The sequence below is a fragment of the Cyprinus carpio genome, chromosome B6 (assembly GCF_018340385.1).
Source record: "Cyprinus carpio isolate SPL01 chromosome B6, ASM1834038v1, whole genome shotgun sequence".
NCBI classification, from domain to species: Eukaryota; Metazoa; Chordata; class Actinopteri; order Cypriniformes; family Cyprinidae; genus Cyprinus; species Cyprinus carpio.
Genome location: NC_056602.1, coordinates 2,377,974 through 2,398,408, shown reverse-complemented (window position 1 = coordinate 2,398,408; position 20,435 = coordinate 2,377,974). Strand labels below are relative to the sequence as shown.

The window sequence follows — 20,435 nt, the reverse complement described above, 5'->3', positions numbered from 1 at the left end:
TCTACAACTTTCTCCCATCTCCCGACTGCATCTCTGGAGGTCAGCCACAGTGATCTTTGGGATCTTCTTTACCTCTTTCACCAAGGCTCTTCTCCCCCGATAGCTCAGTTTGGCCGGACGGACAGTTCTAGGAAGGGTTCTGGTCGTCCCAAACGTCTTCCATTTAAGGATTATGGAGGCCACTGTGCTCTTAGGAACCTTAAGTGCAGCAGAATTTTTTTTTTTTTTTGTAACCTTGGACAGATCTGTGCCTTGCCAATGATCCACCCCAGATCTATTCAGCCAGTTCCTTCGACCTCATGATTCTCATTTGCTCTGACATGCACTGTGAGCTGTAAGGTCTTATATAGACATGTGTGTGGCTTTCCTAATCAAGTCCAATCAGTTTAATCAAACGCAGCAGGACTCAAATGAAGGTGTAGAACCATCTCAAGGATGATCAGAAGAAATGGACACCACCTGAGTTAAATATATGAGTGTCATAGCAAAGGGTCTGAATACTTAGGACCATGTGATATTTCAGTTTTTCTTTTTTAATAAATCTGCAAAAATGTCAACAATTCTGTGTTTTTCTGTCAATATGGGGTGCTGTGTGTACATTAATGAGGAAAAAAAGAACTTTAATGATTTTAGCCAATGGCTGGAATATTACAAAGAGTGAAAAATGTAAGGGGTCTGAATACTTTCCAGTAATTGAAATGACATCCTGGAGTTCTTGTATCAAGGCTGATAACTAAACGGATCATTCTATGGTCTCTGAAGACTGAAGGCACTCCTGAATTCCAAAATTCTCCTGAATTTGATTCCCAAGTTCCTCAGATGTTAACCAAAAGTCAATTCTAGATTGTATAGATCTATCCTTATTACCCCAAGTAAAGTCTGTCTTATCAAGATTTCTCTGCCTCCATTCATCCCAACAATTTAATTGGGAACATAAATTAAATATATCAGTATGGACTGTCTATGATACGGAGAGGAAAACAATCCAAAAAAGGATCATTAATAGTTTTCCAATCACCACCTAAAATCAACTGGGCACTTGGGTATATTTAAAAGAAATCCAGAATTTCTTCTCTAAAATTTTGTAATAACAACCTGTTTTGTAGAGTATGATTGTCACCATAGATGTTCCCCAAAATTAAAAAAAAAAATAAAAATAAAAATTATCATCTTCTACAACTAAAATCAACCATTCTTCCACAAGAGTGAGCTTTATGTTTGAAAATGTTCCCTTTATAATTATCTTTCAAAACTGCGACCCCTGCTGATTTATTACTCCCTTATGCCAACCAGATATCACTACCCCATTGATTTTTACTAAAAACTACTACTCCATGAGTTTCCTGTAAATAATAAGTTAGTCAATAAAGTCAGCCTTAAATCTTTTAAGAAAAAAAAAAAAAATTGCTTTTCTGTTTAACAAATCACGAGTGCCCTTAACATTGAATGAATATAAACATAAAGACATAATCTCTTAATAGATTACCGAAGTCAAATATTTTCCATTCACCCAAGAACAACATTCACGTAAATAACCTAATTCAGTGTCACAAAAACACCAAATAGCCAAATAGTCTATACAACATTTTCAAACTGGAAGTAAAAGAAAACAGATAACTCAAAAATTAGTTATAATATACTATCCAGCATATACACGAAACAATATAAGGCTTAAGTTACATTATAACCCTTGCAAAAGACAAATGTGTAATGTTACATTTTACTTTAAAGCTATTAGAAATGATAACTTTACCCTTTACCTCAAAAAACTGAAACATCTGCTTCAACATCAGTCATAGTTTATCCACAGATTTATTTGCCGTCAATTACAGTTTTGACACCGACAAAAACTGCCCTTTTCCCTTGTTTGCGCGCTGCTTCAATTTGAGGCCAAAGTCTGTTACGCGTGTCTTTGTCTTTCGTTTTTAGGTCCTCTCCAAATCTGAACTTACTGTCCTGAAGATACTCTGATCCCTTCAAACTCTTCCACAGGAGCTCCTTGGCTGATCTCGCCGTAAACCTCAAGATGACCGGTCGAACCTTCTCAGAGCTTTTCCTCCCGACGCGACGAACAACATCAATGTGATGAGGAAAGTTATCTGCAGCATACAGTATGTCAGTCACTCGTTTAGTTGACATTGTCTCCTTCTTGCTCTGCTCGACCGTAAAGCCTTAGATTCCATCTTCTTGGTATCTTTTAGCTTCATTCACTCTTTCTTCCAACTCTGAAATTCTCTTCTGATGCATCTCTTTGACAAGAAATTCAGTAGCTTCTTTTAAAGAGTTTATGCGTTCTCTGTTTTGTTTGTTCTCACAATGCACGGCAAAAACTAGGGAGCATCAGCGCTCACTAAGCTCCCTTACCGGAAATACTGTAATGTCATTTTTTGAAGCGTGAAACATAAAACACATGAGCCAACTCGATAAATATAATGACATGCGATAGAATATTTAAAAAGACAAACTGTTTTTTAGTATATTTCAACATAAACACACATCACTAGAAAGGAATGGAATACATCTAATTAACATGTATAATTAATATTCGACTGAAATGTTATAAGAACATGTAACAGAATGATGTGTTTAAAGGAATAAAAAAATATATAAAAATTAGATTGGTCCTGTCTGTTGTTTGTTAATTCATGTGGAGATGTTCTACTATGTTATCCGTTGATGTTGTATGTAATGATGTCGCTGGAATTCGAGTGATCACTGTCCCAACGTGCAGTGAGTCAGGGAACTTACCAGTGACCGAATTCGTGTACACGATATACTGATTCATGAGCTCGGGAGCTGATTGAGACGCACCCAAAGTCTTGTGTGTTAACCAGGAACATACTCTGAGTTGACTGAACCATAGATATGTATAGATGCCCTATTCGACCGCTCAAGATACGTTGATGCGTCTGCCATTTTGGAACGGTCAACTTGACGTCATTCACCATAATAATCAATGAATATTCAAAGATATACAAGCGTATAACTTGCTGTTGTAGACACACACAAACAACGCACTCAAAGGTTCGCAGACAGTTCCAAAAACAGCGGATGGCTTACATATGTAAGGTCCATAGAAACAGTTGCTAATGAGGCATCTACGTATATATATCTATGGACTGAACCAAAGTCCCTTCGAGGCAAGTCATGTCACTTGGCGGCCATCTTTGAAATGCCTCTCAGGAATGCAAGTGCAGCTCCTATCTCTTTGAATGGGGATACATCAAATTGTCCAAAACTTTTTGCCAAGCTTAAGCTTAAGTCTACAGTATACTGCCCTGTATATTTAATTTTGTAAGCATTTTATTTTATTAAAAACAATGCGGCATCCGAATGAGAGAGAGAGAGACCGCAAAGCTAGACTGATTAATGTGCATGAGTTTTTACTTTCAGATTTATAGGTCTGACTTGACAAACATTTTTATTAGTTTAGTCAAACCATTGCATGCAATTACAACAAATAAATATACATTTCCAGCATCTTCCACAACATTTATACAAAAAGGCTAGTTAAACAACTGATATTTTTCCCTCAAAAAAAGTAATCAGCATTTCATAACATCAAATATATTTATATATTTTTTGTTCCTAAGTTTTTTTTTTTTTAAATCTCAAAGTCAGGTTTATTTTAATTTACAAAAAAAAAAGTCATAAACATATCATAAAAATATATTATTAATGTATTTTTGTTTTTCATTAAACAATTACAATTTTCTCAAAATCTATTACAGCGAGTGATGGTTCTTGGAAACACTGTTCACATTTATTTGTTTGTTGCCGTATATCATACATCCCGCTAAATAGTTATTCGGAGATAAAGTCTTTGTTGTTCTTTGTTGTTTTTCTGGTATGGTTTCCATTTGATCTGATGCTAGTAGTGCACTCCAGCGTTTTCTGTTGTTTAGTGATGGTCTCCAGTAGGATTACAGTGAGCTTTCTGACCTAAAAAAAAATGTTTTAAATTAGAACGTGTACTTCGCATCATTTCTTTTTAACTGTATGGGTTAAACAAATCAGAAGCATACCTGTGTTCGCTGACGGCTATGATGTCTCTCGCTTGGAGCTCTGCATCAGACAATTTTTGGATTGCAGTGGCCCTGATGCTGTGGTTTGTGTAGGATGATCGCGTCCCAGCTTCTTTGCACATTCTCTGGAGCATTTGTGTCGTTAGCTTCAAATCTCCTCTTAGGGTGCAGATAGAGTGCCTTTGCGTCATGTGGGAGTTTGCTGAGATATTTCTCTAGCAAAGAAACTGGGCACATGGGGTTACCGGGCTCTTTAAACATAGTGTCCCTCCGATTTTCCCTGTCGACCTCCAGTGGGTTTTTGTGGTTTTTCGTTTCCTCATTAAATGTCAACATAAAATATTTTGTACCATTTTCTTCTCTCTTTAGTTAAAACGAGTCTGGTATAAGTTGTCGATTGCCTTCCTTCCCTCTTTATGCAAAGTGTAACTGTATGTCATACCACAGCTTGTTTAAGAAACCTTTCAGGTTGCCAGGGTGAAGTGCAGCAGATTGCTTCAGTATGTGCTGGTCTTCCGATGAAATCGGAGGGTAGTGTGATGTTCTGTCTGTACTGGATCATCGGATCTGTTTGACAACTCCTTTAAAAACGTTGTTGGCGGACATAAACTCAGGGTCTTGCATTGAATTCCATGCATGGCCAAGAGAAGGTTCATTAATGTGGCGATTCAGCACCGATTGAAGACTCAAGTAACTGCTGATACCATACAGTTCTCCTTTACTGGTCCTAATGGAGCCATAGAAATTGCGCAAAACTGAGCTCATTTGTGATTTCTCCATGTATTTGAGGTCGATATTGAGCTGTTTTTCTGAAACCATGATTTAAAACAGTTCACAGCCCACACTGTTTGCCGCACCGTGTTATTTTCATGTCAGATTTTTTCTAAATTGTCCAAATCTGCAGGTGTAATGGCTGCACTTTTTGCTGTTTGGCCTGTTAGTGATTCCCCTGCATTTTCATCGTCTGTTGAGCTTTCGTAATTAATATCAAATGAAATATTCATGAAAAATGTTTGCCATGTTTGTTTCTTCTTATATTAACTAATGTACTCTATGATTAGCTCAGAGAATAATTAAAAAATACCATAGACCCAGCTAGAACAACATAATTCATAGGCCTGTACAAATGTCTCCATTTCTATATAGATTCTATGTTGCTGTGGGCGGTTGAATTCAGTAGGATTCTAATGTCATTATATACTGCTAATTATAATATTATTTTACAGAAACTTGTATTAATAATAATAATAATAATAATAATAATCAACATTATTTATATATCTTTTTTCCACAAATGAAGACATTTCTAGATGTCAGGAGTGAAGACATTAGACTGCATTATTTCAGAATAAGCTCAATTCACATAACATGTGCAGAGACATATAAAATCAATAGATTTCAACAAAGTGACACTTGAACAGAGAAATGAAACTGGTGTATACTGACCCCCAGTGGACACAGAGAGTTCAACACGACATCCACAACTGATGATGCCTTTCAGTATATAGCCCACCGGTACAACAATATATCAGGGAAAAAAGGCAACCATGAACGTAAAGAAACAAAGTTGATTCTCAGGTTTTCCTAACAAGCAACCATATTTTTTAAAATAACCCCAAAAACCACGACCTGTGATTTTTTTTTTTTTTTTTTTTACGCAACTCAAAAAAAAAAGCCCAAAGTCACGTAAAATATGTGGTAAACATTTGTTGTTTTGTTTTGCATAACTTTATTGAAGTGATAAAGACCTGGAGAAAGCCTGTCATACATTTTATTGGCATATTAAAAAGAAAAAAGTGACGTGACATTCAGCCAAGTATGGTGACCCATACTCAGAATTCGTGCTCTGCATTTAACCCATCCGAAGTGCACACACACAGAGCAGTGAACACACACACACTGTGAACACACACCCGGAGCAGTGGGCAGCCATTTTATGCTGCGGCGTCTGGGGAGCAGTTGGGGGTTCGATGCCTTGCTCAAGGGCACCTAAGTCATGGTATTGAAGGTGGAGAGAGAACTGTACATGCACTCCCCCCACCCACAATTCCTGCCGGCCCGAGACTCGAACTCACAACCCTTCGATTGGGAGTCCGACTCTCTAACCATTAGGCCACGACTTCCCCTGACATGTCTGGCAATAAAAGGGCTTTGGTGGGAAATGATTTCTGATGAACTGTATCTGTAACTGTAACTGTATGATGAACTGTAACATTGGCAAAGAATATGTAACATTATGAACTGTAACATTGTAGGTTATGTAGGACATGAACTGTAACACTCTCCAACATGAGGTAAAAACACTTTGGACTTTGTTTACACCACTCAGAGAGCAGCTTACAAAGCCCTCCCCCTCCCCCACCTCGGTGCCTCAGACCACATCACTGTCATGCTAATGCATGCATACAGACCACTCGTTAAAGTCGCCAAACCAGTTCACAAACAAATACCAGTGTGGCCGGAAGGGTCGTCAGAGGCTCTTCAAGACTGTTTTAACACCACTGACTGGAATATGTTTAAGCAGGCTGCCACATACAATAACACCACAGACCTCCAAGAGAACTCAGAGACTGTCACTGCCTATATCACCAAGTGTATTGATGATGTAACAGTCACAAAGACCATCACTGTCCGGGCCAACCAGAAGCCGCGGATGACAGGGGAGGTCTACAGACTCCTGAAGACGCGGAATGCTGCCTTCAGAGCTGGAGATGAGGTGGCCATGAGGACAGCTAGGGCCAACCTATCCCGCGGCATCAGAGAGTCTAAGAGACAGTACTCCAGGAGGATAGCCCATCGTTTCAGTGACAGCAGAGACACTTGGAGCCTGTGGCAGGGGATACAGATCATTACGGACTACAGGCCCCCACCGCGGACCTGTGACAGCATCATCTCCCTGCTGAATGAGCTGAACGCCTTCTTCGCTTGCTTTGAGGCACAAAACAGCACCACTGCACAGAAGAATCCACCTCCTCCCGGTGACCAGGTGATGACAATGACCATGGACAGTGTGAGGAGATCCCTCAGCAGGATCAATGCACGACAAGCTCCGGGTCCTGAAAACATTCCTGGGCGTGTACTGGGAGACTGTGCAGTGGAACTCACTGATGTCTTCAGAGACATTTTCAACATCTCGCTTAGTCAGGCTGTTGTTCCCACATGCTTCAAAGCTACCACCATCATTCCAGTCCCGAAGAAGACGTCTCCAACCTGCTTCAGTGACTACCGTCCAGTTGCACTTACCCCTATTCTCATGAAGCGCTTTGAATGGTTAGTCATGCACCACATCAAGTCTGCCCTCCCCCACTACCTGGACCCCTTCCAGTTTGTACTGGTCCAGATGGGGCTCAACACTTCGCTGTGCAACTGGCTGTTTGACTTTCTGCCTGGAAGACCTCAGGCAGTACGGGTTGGCAGCAACACATCCAGCACCATCACACTGAACACTGGGGCCCCCCAAGGATGTGTGCTGAACCCCCTCCTCTTCACTCTGCTGACCTACGACTGCACACCAACACACAATTCTAACCTCTTTATTATGTTTGCGGATGACACAACTGTGGTGGGTCTCATTAGCAACAGAGATGAGACAAACTACAGGAGCGAGGTTAGCCGTCTGGCCGGGTGGTGCAGTGACAACAATCTCTCTCTGAATGTGGAGAAGACAAGGGAGATTGTTGTTGACTTCAGGAGAGTGCACACTCGACATGCACCACTGACCATCGAAGGTGCGACTGTGGAGAGAGTGAGCAGCAACAAGTTCCTGGATGTGCACATCACAGAGGACCTCTCCTGGACCGACAACACCACAGCACTGGCCAAGAAAGCACAGCAGCATCTCTACTCTCTCCGCAAACTGAGAAGAGACAGAGTTCCGGCCCCCATCATGTGCACCTTCTACAGAGGCACCATCGAGAGCATCCTGACGAGCTGCATCACTGTGTGGTATGGCGCCTGCAATGTGTCCTGCCACAAGTCACTTTAACGCATAGTGAGAGCAGCTGAGAAGATTGTTGGTGTCTCCCTCCCCTCCCTCCAGGACATTTACGGAACCCGTCTCGCCCGCAAAGCCCTCTGCATTGTAGGTGATCTCACCCACCCATCAAACAGCTTCTTCAGTCTGCTGCCATCAGGGAGGAGACTGCAGAGTCTCCAGGCCAGGACCAGCAGACTGAAGGACAGCTTCATTCATCAGGCTGTCAGGAAGCTGAACTCCCTTCTGACCTTGCGCCCCCTCCCCTCTTTTTCCCCATGCACCACTGAACTCTGAACCTTAACAATTAAAGTTGAGTATAGAAGCTATAATGAAGTTTCATCCAATATGTGTTTAACGTTATAAAGAATACCAATATTTTTACTAACTTTACCTTTGATATAATCGATATGAGGCTTCCAGCTAAGTTTGGATCTAGGATAACCCCCAAAAATTAAATTTCTGAAACACATTCAATATTTACATCCTGAATAACAAAATTAGTACATTCATGTTTTCCCTTATTTCCAAAAAACCATATAATTTGTCTTGTCCCAATTTAAAAACAATGTATTATAATCAAACCATTTCTTTAATTCTGTCATTTCCCTTTCAATAATGGCCATTAATTCATTTAAATCTGTCCCGGTCTTGAACACAGTTGTATCATCAGCAAACAACAAAAAATTCATGTCTTTGGAAGCCTCAAATATATAATTAATAAATAATATAAAAAGTTTAGGGCCATTTACAGAACCCTGGAGAATTCCACATACAACAGTTTTACCTTCCGAGTTCTGGTTTTTAAATTGAACATATTAGCTTCTATTACTTAAGTAACTTTCAAGCCATTTATATGTCTGACCCCTTAATCCATAGTGTTGTAATTTTGTCAACAATAAGTTATGGTTGACAGTATAAAAAGCTTTCTGTAAGTCCAGGAATATACTTACAAGATACTGCTTTTTTTCCATTGCAACAAGAATTTCTTCAGTTAAATGAATTAGTGCAATGGCGGATGATCTATTGGATCGGAATCCGTATTGATAATCAAAAAGTATATTATTTTTTTTTCCAAAAATAGATCTAATTTATGAGTAAACCCTTTTTCTATTATTTTAGAAAACTGTGAAAGTATTGAAACAGGTCGATAATTATTAAACTGATGTTTATCACCCTTTTTAAAAATAGGTATTATCTACAAGTTAGAGGATGAAGTATGCAATCAACATTTTTTTTTTTTTTTTTTTTACAATACTCATATCTATTCCATCACCATCACAAGAAGTTTTAGTTTTACACTTTCTCACAATATCTAAGACTTCAATTTCGGTGAATTCATTAAGAAACATTGACTGTAAGATTCTACTACCTCCTGTCGCATTATTACACCAAGCTACATGCTTGGATTTTTCAAGTCTTTTCGCAATATTAGGTCCGACATTGACAAAGAAGGAATTGAACTCATTTGCAATATCTGTTCCATTATTAATAACCTTTCCTTTGTACTCAAAATACTCAGGTAAATTTTTACTCTGAGAATTTGGCTTCATAACCTTGTTTAAAATTTTCCAAGTTTCTTTAATATTAGTCTTATAATCATATAATTTGTTTTTATAATAGTCTTTTTTGGCCTGTCACATTATAGTTATTAACTTATTCTTATATCTTTTAGATTTAATTTCATGATTACTAGACTTGTATTTAATAAAATCTCTGTATAGTTTATTTTTCTTTTTACAGGCCTTCTGTAACCCACTGGTTATCCATGATTTTTTATCGAACTTATTTACTTTACCCATTTTTAAAGGACAATTTTTATTATAAAGGGTTACAAATATATTCAGAAAGGCCTCATAAGCATTATTAACATCCTCTACCAAAACTTTACTCCAATATTGGTTAATCAGATCCTTCCTAAATGAGCCTATTTCCTTCTCTTTCCTAATTCGAATGTATTCAACTTTATCAACATCTCTAATTTTCTTACCACTTTTTAGGCCACAGACGATGAAAACTGGTAAGTGATCGCTGATTTCACATAATAGCAGCCCACTATAGAAGGTATTGTCAATATTATTGATAAAAATATTATCAATCAATGTTGAAGTTGTCCGTGTCACTCTACTGAGTTGTGATATCACTGGAAACATACATTTACTGTACATTTCGTTTAAAATATCATGGGTTGCTGTTTGGCCTTGTGGATTCATTAAATCAACATTAACATCACCACATAACCACATGGTCTTGTTTAACATTGTACAATCTATAAGTTCAGTGAGTTTATCTTTAAATACTTCTACATTTGAGCCTTGTGCTTTGTACACACAAGCTATAATAATTTTTTTCTTAGATTCTAACTCAATCTCCACCGCCACACATTCTAGAAGACCTTCTAAAGCCACAGACATCCTTTCAACAATCTTACTTATGTATGTTTCCTCAAACAATGTGGTAAACAAAAACTATAGAATAATATGAAAATATTGTGTATAATAATATGAAATAAATGTTTTAAAAGGGTTATGACCTTTGTTTGTGATGTTATGTGATATTTATTGTACATTGCATGCTGCTGTCTCACTCCTTATAACAGAAAGATCACAGCACATCAATTCTACAGACATTTTTAAGGTTATCATAGTTTTTTTTTTTTTTGGCAATTTCACTTTTCTCAGGTAGAAAAATGGCATGAATATTTATGAAAAGTTGAACAAAAAAAATCACTTACTGAACAATTTTATACATTAAAAATATGTAATAAGATCATTTAGATTTTAAAAACAGAAAAGCAAATGATAAAATATAGCTGCAAGCAGCAATTACGGGGCCAAGCACTCCAGCGGCAAGTTGAGGAGCTAAGCATGGCATGGAACATCACACCAAATGCAACAATGAGCAATTACAGCAATTTTAGGATGATTGTAATTGAAATGGCGGAAAAGTCATAAATAAAAGCACTAGTATTATGATTAAATGGCTTATCACTTTTGACCAACAGGTGGCGCTGTAATCAAATCATTTTGGTGTGTTCTGTGTGAGGTGACAATGGCACACACAAAGTTTGGTGTCAGTATGCCAAAGCATTGCAGAGATACAGGCTGAACTGTCATTTTGGAATCATGCCTCAAATTTGTCGCTGTGGTAAGCGAAAACGGTTTTGTCTATCAACACAAAATCCATAACTTTTGGTCAGCACAGTCTGAAGATCATCTGACTCGAATTTGGTGAAAATCAGACCAACGGTTCATGAGGAGTTCGAAAAAGTAGGTTTTCAACATAAATCAAAATGGCGGACAGGAAGTTCAGCTTACTCTGGCATATTTTGTATCTATGTTGTCGGCATAAGCCACAGAATATTTTGAGACCACTTTCATTGCAATAGGCTAATGCAATAAAAAGTTATTAGCATTTTTATAAGTGTAATTATTAATGGTTAATGAATGGTTTATTACTCTTGAACAATAGGTGGCGCTGTTACCAAATTGATGTGGCATGGTCAGTGTTAGGTGCACGAAAAAACTTTTTGTCAGCACACTCTGAAGATGATGCGAGTCAAATTTGGTGAAAATCGGACTAACGGTCTAGGAGGAGTTCGAAAAAGTAGGTTTTCAACTTTAATCAAAATGGCGGACAGGAAGTATGGCCAATTTTAGTATAATTGGTATCGATGTTCTCGGCATGACCCAAAGAATATATAATTATTTCAAAAGTTATTAGCATTTTTAAAATATTTCATTATTTTAATTGGACTAACCGTCTAGGACGAGTTCGAAAAAGTATGTTTTTCGAACAATTGAAAATAGCGAAAAAAATAAACCTTGCGATTTTTTAATTTTGGGATCCATTCGACTCGGCATGAGCCAGGGATTCAGAGGAAAAATTTATTTTCCTTCTGTGGCTTACGGTTCAAAAGTTATTAGCATAAAGATATTGAAATTTTGGACAAGTGGTGGTGCTAGAGAGTTGGACTTAGAGACTCCAAATTGGCTATGGTTAATGTTGACACTGTCCTCTATCAGTGTGCCAAATTTCACAAATTTCCCGCAAGCGGTTCTATGGGCTGCCATAGACTTGCGGCGGAAGAAGAAGAAGAAGAAGAAGAAGAAGAAGAAGAAGAAGAAGAAGAAGAAGAATAAGAAGAACGCCAACGATTTCAATAGGTGCCTACGCACCTTCGGTGCTTGGCCCCTAAAAATATCAGCACATAATGTTTCCAGATTTTTAATTATAAAATTCATTATTTTAAACTTGCATTTGATAATTGAGTAAATTAATTTATTACACACTGGGACCTGCACCAGACACTTTGTGCAGCATTGGTCTGCTCACTACCTCATTCAGCATTTAACTGACCTAATTCAATTACCTCTTCTTTCAGTTTAAATAACGAACTGCTCTCTGAGATTTTTTACACTTTAATCAGTCTGAATAAGCTCTTTTGCACTACAGTCATTATATATGCACTGCTTGTTTACTTCACTGGTTTGTATGCTATCTGCCATGTGCCTTTACTTATCTTTCTTTTTACATGACGTATTTGTATATTTGTATAGTTGTACTTATTATTTTATCTGTATTTAATGTTCTACTGTTAGTGTTATCTGTCTGTTCCAAAGGTCTGAGAGTAACGCAATTTCAGTTCTCTGTATGTACTGTACATGTGGAAGAATTGACAATAAAGCAGACTTGACTTGACATGTCCTAATTATTTTCAAATTTACATGTGGTAAACAAAAACTATAGAATAATATGAAAATATTGTGTATAATAATATGAAATAAATGTTTTAAAAGGGTTATGACCTTTGTTTGTGATGTTATGTGATATTTATTGTGCATTGCATGCTGCTGTCTCGCTCCTTATAACAGAAAGATCACAGCGCATCAATTCTACAGACATTTATTAAGGTTATCATAGTTTTGTTTTTTGGCAATTTCACTTTTTCAGGTAGAAAAATGGCATGAATATTTATGAAAAGTTGAACAAAAAAAATCACTTACTGAACAATTCTTTTTTACATTAAAAATATGTAATAAGATCATTTAGATTTTAAAAACAGAAAAGCAAATTATAAAAAATATCAGCACATAGTGTTTCCAGATTTTTAATTATAAAATTCATTATTTTAAACTTGCATTTGATAATTGAGTAAATTAATTTATTATAATTGACAGGTGTGATGATCAGTGGTGTAACGGTGGCTGCCCCAAATAAAATTTGATTTAATAAATGTACATTTAATTTAAATTGTTCGGGTGCCAGACAAGCAAACTTGTCAAGGAAAAAAAAAAATATTTTTTTATATTTTATAAATAGCTCAAGCCACTGTTACACAACAACAACAACAAAAATATATTTTAAGAAAACATTTTTTTCCAAAAAAAATTACATGAAGTTAAATTTTCACAGCATTTGTATTTTTTTCCCCGTTACTTCACATAACAAAGTGACAAAAGAAATAATGTAAACAGACAGTAAGTAGATTGCTGCTCAAGTTCAATTCAAGATTTCATACACAAGCACAAAATCACAAGAGTCCTTGCTTCACGAGAGTCTTAAAGTTAGTTTCTTTTTCCAAACTCAGTTTTCATGTTTAATTTATCAAAAAGGGGAAAAAGAAATGCAAGGAAAAAGAGAAGAAAAAAAACACAAAGAAAAATAAATAATCCAAACGAGTGTTTGTGTATGGGTGTGTGCGTTTGCAATGAGTGTATGTGTGTGTGTTGGCTGTGTGAAGTCTGTGTAGCGGCCACGAATCCCAGGCCGGGGAAAGAGTTTGGAGACTTGACGTGAGGTTAACAAATGATGGACAACATCACTAGTACCTGAGGCAGGCGAACGAACCAGACTGGATTGTGTTGCACCAGGCAGGCGAACGAACCATGCAGCAGAGCTCAATTTCTCCGACACTTTGGTGATCGCACCCAGTCAGCGCATGCACAGAGATTCCAGCAAAGAATAGCAGCGACCTTCAGGTAGCGTGTGTCCCATTCCGATCACAACCTACACGTGTGTTTCGTTTTTACTTCCCCCTCCTCTTCCGTTTCTTGCTCTCTTTTATATAAAATTTCCTCATTGATTTCCGCCCATTAGAAAAAGTGAAAAGCTGGCATGGATTTCTTCCAAATCGCCACACTCTCCCTCCCTGGAGAAAACAACCCATGGTTGTGAAAATATGAATCATTTAAAATCCAATGAATTCCTCTTCATCAGACGATTCATTGAATATTTGGCAGAGTCTTTTCTTCTCCTGGCATTCCAGCTCTTCGGCCGTGGGAAAGCATGGTTTCAGGTTGCACACATGCACTATGCGAACATCTTCGCCCGTGGACTCTAGCGCTACTCGATAGTTCAATGGAGTTATATTTTTGCCATGTAACAACTTGTCCATGGGACTTTGCAGTTTCCTTCCCAAATGAAGCTCTGCAGGGGTCATCCCAATCGTTTCCTGGACAGCTGAATTAATAGCGAAACGGAGTTCCGGTAAGTATTGGTCCCATTTCCTGTGCTTATTGTCCACATAGGCAGAAATCATGCATTTGAGTGTACGATTTACCCTTTCTGTCATATTTGTTTGTGGATGGTATGATGTCGTCAATTTAGGTTTGATACTCCACTTTTGACAGAGTTCTCTGAACAGTGATGACACAAATTGTGTTCCTCTATCTGACAGAATGAAGTCCGGTACCCCCCAACGGGTTAGAATTTCCTTCCATAGAAGTAATGCAACAGACTGAGCTTTAGCGGTGCGCATGGGAAAACATTCCACCCACCGGGAGTAATAGTCTACTACGACTAAGAGGTACTCATTTTGCTGTGTACTGCGTGGCATTGGGCCCATAATGTCTACTCCAAGCATCTCGTTGGGACGGGTGGTGGTGACTTGTTGTAGTTTGCCCACAGGTTTTCTGATTTTCTCCCCTTAAGAGTCTGGCATTTGACACATCTTTTAACATGGTGTTTTATGTCAGTCCACATTCCAGGCCAGAATGCCACATCATGGATCCGCTTGTAGGTCTTATAAATACCTACATGACCGCTCCAGGGATTTGCGTGGTAGTGGTGTAGAATGGACGACACGAGGCTGTTAGGAATGTACACTCTGTAATGAACTTGGTTGTTTGGCAGGTGAGTTTTGTGATAGAGTTTATCTTCCACTATCTCATACTGATCTTTTAGAGGGGAATCATTTTCTGCAAGTGCTTGAAGTGTTTTGATGATGTGAGGGTCTTTGTGCTGTTCTTCCCAGATTGTGGCTGGAGACATCGGAAGCTCAGCATTCTCCTACTGGTGTTGGTTAGTGTACAGGTTACAACTGGAACGAATCCGAGACAGAGCATCAGGTGCCATATTTAGTTTCCCTTTGCGATATTCAATGATAAAATCAAATCTCTGAAGTCGCAAAGCCCACCGGATGAGGCGACTCATGGTTTTTGCGGAAGAAATTACCCATTGTAATGCTGAGTGGTCTGTGATGACAGTGAACAATTTGTGCTCTAGGTAGTGCTGCCATTTGTCCAGGGCCCAAATTACAGCCAAACACTCTTTTTCGGTGGCTGTGTAATTGGTCTCCGCTTTGTTCACAGGTTCTGCTGGCATAAGCAATAACTTGTTCCAAACCCTGTTCCTTGCGCTGGGTCGGCACAGCACCCAAACCAGTGTCACTGGCATCCGTGTAGACAGTAAAAGGCAACTGAAGGTCCGGATGGCCCAGAATGGGAGGAGAGGTTAGACAGCATTTCAAATTTTCAAAGGCTTGCTGACATCGTTGTGACCAGAGGAATGAATATCCTTTTTTTCAGTGCATTGATGGGTTCAGCGATCCTGGAGAAGTTTGGTACAAACCGGTGGTACCACCCGGCTAACCCCAGGAAGCGCTGGACTTCCTTGATGTTGGTGGGCACAGGGTATTCCCGTATAGCCTCCACTTTACTTGGGTCTGCAGCTATGCCTTGGACGTTGACAACGTGTCCCAGAAAGGTTATTTCCTGAAGACAGAACTTGCTTTTTTTTAAATTAATGGTGAGGCCAGCCATTTGCAGTTTGTGAAGAACAGCCTGGAGGTCGGAGAAATGCTGGGCTACAGATGGTGAGTAAATAATTATGTCGTCAAAGTAGACAAAGCAGATGTTTCCACGCAATTCTCCTAGAACATTCTCCATTAGTCTTTGGAAGGTTGCTGGGGCATTTTTTAACCCAAACGGCATAACATTAAACTGAAACAGTCCTGATGGAGTTGTGAAAGCAGTTTTTGGTTTACTTCTTGATCCATGTTCACCTGCCAGTAGCCACTGTTAAGGTCAATCGTGGAAAAGATGGCCGCTCCAGATAGGGACTCCAAGATCTCAGTGATGTTGGGTAAAGGGTAAGCATCATTCTCTGTAATGGCATTAACTTTCCTGTAGTCCACACAAAACCTAAGGCTTCCGTCTTTTTTAGGGACCAAGACGACAGGTGAGGCCCATCCAGAATGTGATGGTTCTACGATGCCGGCAGTCAACATCTCTTCCAGTTGCTCTGTAATGACAGCTTGTTTGGCAGGTGTTGTGCGGAACGGTCTTTGTTTTATAGGTACTTGGTGGGTAGTATATATGTGATGCTGTGTAACTTCAGTACATCCCAGACGAAGGGTACAAACTTGAGGGTTTGACTCAAGGATCTGCCGTAACTGTTGCTTGCCTTCTGGAGGTAAGTTGGCATGCTGTACAGCAGTGTCAATTAGTGTCTTGTCATCCAGGTAGGCTGGTTGAAACATTTTAAGTTGAGGAGGAGGAACAGAAGATAGTAGAGAGAGACTGTTGGGTTTTTTTTTTCCAATCTTTCCCTTTGGATGTTGGGAGCTGATAACTGGTACACTGGCATTTGTTGGCTAGAAAGGAAAATACTCTTTAGGATTGGACTGAAATGAATACTTTTGATCTGCCACATTGATCTGCAGCCCACTGGAGAAGATAAAGTCCAGTCCTAACACGACTGCATAAGCCAGGGCTTTGGCTGATAGAACAACAGCAGATATGGTGAATATTTTTTGATGTAGGGTGACTGGCATGTTTATCCACCCTAAAGGAATTTCTGCTTCCCCATTGGCGAGGTAGAGTGGACCCTGGGTCCATGGATTGAGTTTTTGTTAAGAGAGTTCCTTCCAGAGATTCTCATGTAGAAGGGTGTAGCTAGCCCCAGTATCACAAATGGCTTTTCCCTTCCAGGTACCAATGCAGAGTGGTATCACTAACTGTTGGGGAACAATTTCAGTAGGTGGTGGTTTCTTACCAGTTGTTGGTGACTTGTGGGGAAAGGTGGCAGACAGAGAGCGATTGCCAGGTGGACCAGTACCTTTAGAAGCTGGAAATGTTGTCCGCTTGCTATTAGAGAAAGGTTTTGGCTGGTGGACTGAGGTGACTGGGACTGAGAAGAGACAAAGTGAGGACAGCTGCCAGGTGAGTGATGGCCTTTACATCACCAGCATTGCACTAAAGGCTTCTCTGTCGGGCGGTTGGAAATAGGTCTTTGAGGCATGGATAGGGGTTGCTTAGAACACACACGTTTTTCATATTGCAGTTGTTGTTCATAGTTTTTTCCAGCTGTTGGCCCAATTTCACAAGTTCATCGACTGTGTTCACCCGACTGCGAATCTGGCTTGCAAGATAGGGGTTCATATTTTTTAAAATCATTTTCACCAATTCACTGTCCACCAAGGTGGGCTTCCACCTTTTGCAGAGAGCTCTGTACATAAATGCAAAGTCTCTAATGCTCTCTCTTTCTCCCTGTGTTCTTGTCCGTACCCGTTCAGCCAGCTCGTCTTCATAATCCTCTGAGAGGAAAGCAGAGAGGAAAGCAGCTTCAAATTCTTCCCACGTGGTTATTGAGGATCGTGCAACTTCCCACCAGTCCCGGGCAGTACCGTAAAGGACAGTGCGGAAAGTGGCCAGGATGTCAGCATCAGTAAGAGGATGTAATGCTAAGAAATCCTGACATCGAGTTAGATAGAGCAAGGGGTCCATGTCATCTGATGGTCTCCCAAAAGTAGGAAATGTAATCTTAAGATGATCACTCTTTATAACAGGAGCAGGAAGCAAAGGAGCAGTCACTGATGATACAGCTGAAACTGGAGCGTTAAGAGGTAAAGGCGAGTAATCTCTTGTCTGCAGGTCAGTCATTTGTTTCTCTTGCTTTTCGAATCTTCTATCAAGTTCAGTTTGTAAGCTTTTTACAGTTGCACACAATGTGTTGGTGGTTTGGGTGCACTGGGTGAGCTCTGTAGACAACTGATCATGATTTCTTTGATGGGTTACCAGGTAGGATTTGACGTCTTGCTGAAGCTCCACTTGAAGTTGGTCGATCATAAACCACACTTCAGACACATATGTAGTCTTAGCTTTGTGAAGTTCATCAGAAATCATAACTTTAAGTGATTTAGTGAGTTGATCAGCCTCTTCCTTCACATGCTTCTTACTTTCAGAAATGTGGGTCAGCACTTCTTGTTGATTGTGCTTGAGTTGATCAGCAAGGTTAGAAATCAGGCTGTCTTGGCGTGCAGACATGGTTTTAAGTTCTATGGCAAGTTCACCAATGGTTTTCTCATGGGTTTGCATATGTTGTGTCAACGTGTCCCAGTTTTCTTTAACTTGAGTGAGTTGATGCATTCCTTTTCCAGGAGTTGATAGGATACCAGGCAAGTCCTGCTGTGCCACTGAAGATAGAGATGAAGGCTCAAGTAATGTACATATCTGCATAGAGTCGCCATTCGGTTCCTGCTCCCAGATGAAGGGTTGAACAGGAGTACTCCCAGCTAGTGGTGAAGTTGCAAACCGCACCTGGGTTCCTGGTATGTCAGTGGTGCTGGGTTGAGTAGGAGTGACATGGAGAGGAACACGGAAGAGTCCAGGTGGAGAAAGTAGCGGACGGGGTGCTGGAGGCCAGACTGGGGTAGCAACATCTGGTGCCGGTGGTTCCATCTCCACAAAAGTGGATGGAGAGAGACGAGTGGTAGCCATGTTTGATTGTCAATGTATGTGTAGTCAGTGTAAAAATGTAGTGAAATGTAAGTTGAGTGGAAAAAAAAAAACAACGTATAAATGTTTGAAAAAATAAATTGCAACAGAATATTCTAACAGTTCAGTGTGAAATATCTGTCCAGTTGTCCAATTCACACTACAATTCACTTAATTTCACAAATCAATAATTAGATTTCAATAACACAAATGATTGTTTCCACAGCTTTCACATTAATTAGGTCAATCAGTTTAGCAGCAAGACAACTAAGGGGTAACACGATTATATATTTAACAACGTGCAAGTTCACAAACCAAAAAAAATATCTTCCCACAAAACATTTCAGTAAAGAAAAGCTGTTTCAGTTCAGTATATATCTGCCACCATTTCACAAACAAAAATAGGCAGTTTTAAGTGACAATAACCAACGCTTAAGTAATCCTTTAGGGAAACTCTAATTCAAAGTCAAGTGACCCGTTTAAGTGGTCACGGTTTAAATGTTTAAGTTTCAAGTCGTCCAGGTTTATCTGAGTGTTTAAGTTTCAGGTCCCTGTTCGGGCGCCACTTATGTAACGGTGGCTGCCCCAAATAAAATTTTATTTAATAAATGTACATTTAATTTAAATTGTTCGGGCGCCAGACAAGCAAAACTTGTCAAGGAAAAAAATAAAATAAAATAAATTATATATATAATATATATATATATATATATATATATATATATATATATATATATATACATTTTCCCCGTAAATAGCTCAAGCCAATATAGGCGTAATTAATTTCAGTTTCCCCGTAAATAGCTCAAGCCACTGTTACACAACAACAACAAAAATATATTTTAAGAAAACATTTTTTTCCAAAAAAAAATTACATGAAGTTAAATTTTCACAGCATTTGTATTTTTTTCCCGTTACTTCACATAACAAAGTGACAAAAGAAATAATGTAAACAGACAGTAAGTAAATTGCTGCTCAAGTTCAATTCAAGATTTCATACACAAGCACAAAATCACAAGAGTCCTTGCTTCACGAGAGTCTTAAAGTTCGTTTCTTTTTCCAAACTCAGTTTTCATGTTTGATTTAGGGGAAAAAGAAATGCAAGGAAAAAGAGAAGAAAAAAAAAACACAAAGAAAAATAAATAATCCAAACGAGAGTTTGTGTATGGGTGTGTGCGTGTGCAATGAGTGTATGTGTGTGTGTTGGCTGTGTGAAGTCTGTGCAGCGGCAGCGAATCCCAGGCCGGGGAAAGAGTTTGGAGACTTGACGTGAAGTTAACAAATGATGGACAACATCACTAGTACCTGAGGCAGGCGAACGAACCAGACTGGATTGTGTTGCCCCAGGCAGGCGACCGAACCATGCAGTAGAGTTCAATTTCTCCGACACTTTGGTGATCGCACCCAGTCAGCGCATGCACAGAGATTCCAGCAAAGAAT

At 39.2% G+C, this 20,435-nt stretch overlaps 1 protein-coding gene across 4 annotated transcripts in view; it reads right to left on the bottom strand.

The window, feature by feature from the left end:
• LOC109056731 (E3 ubiquitin-protein ligase TRIM39-like) overlaps positions 1 to 20,435 on the bottom strand; it is an 820,810-nt gene that overhangs the window by 39,184 nt on the left and 761,191 nt on the right. The window lies entirely within an intron of this gene.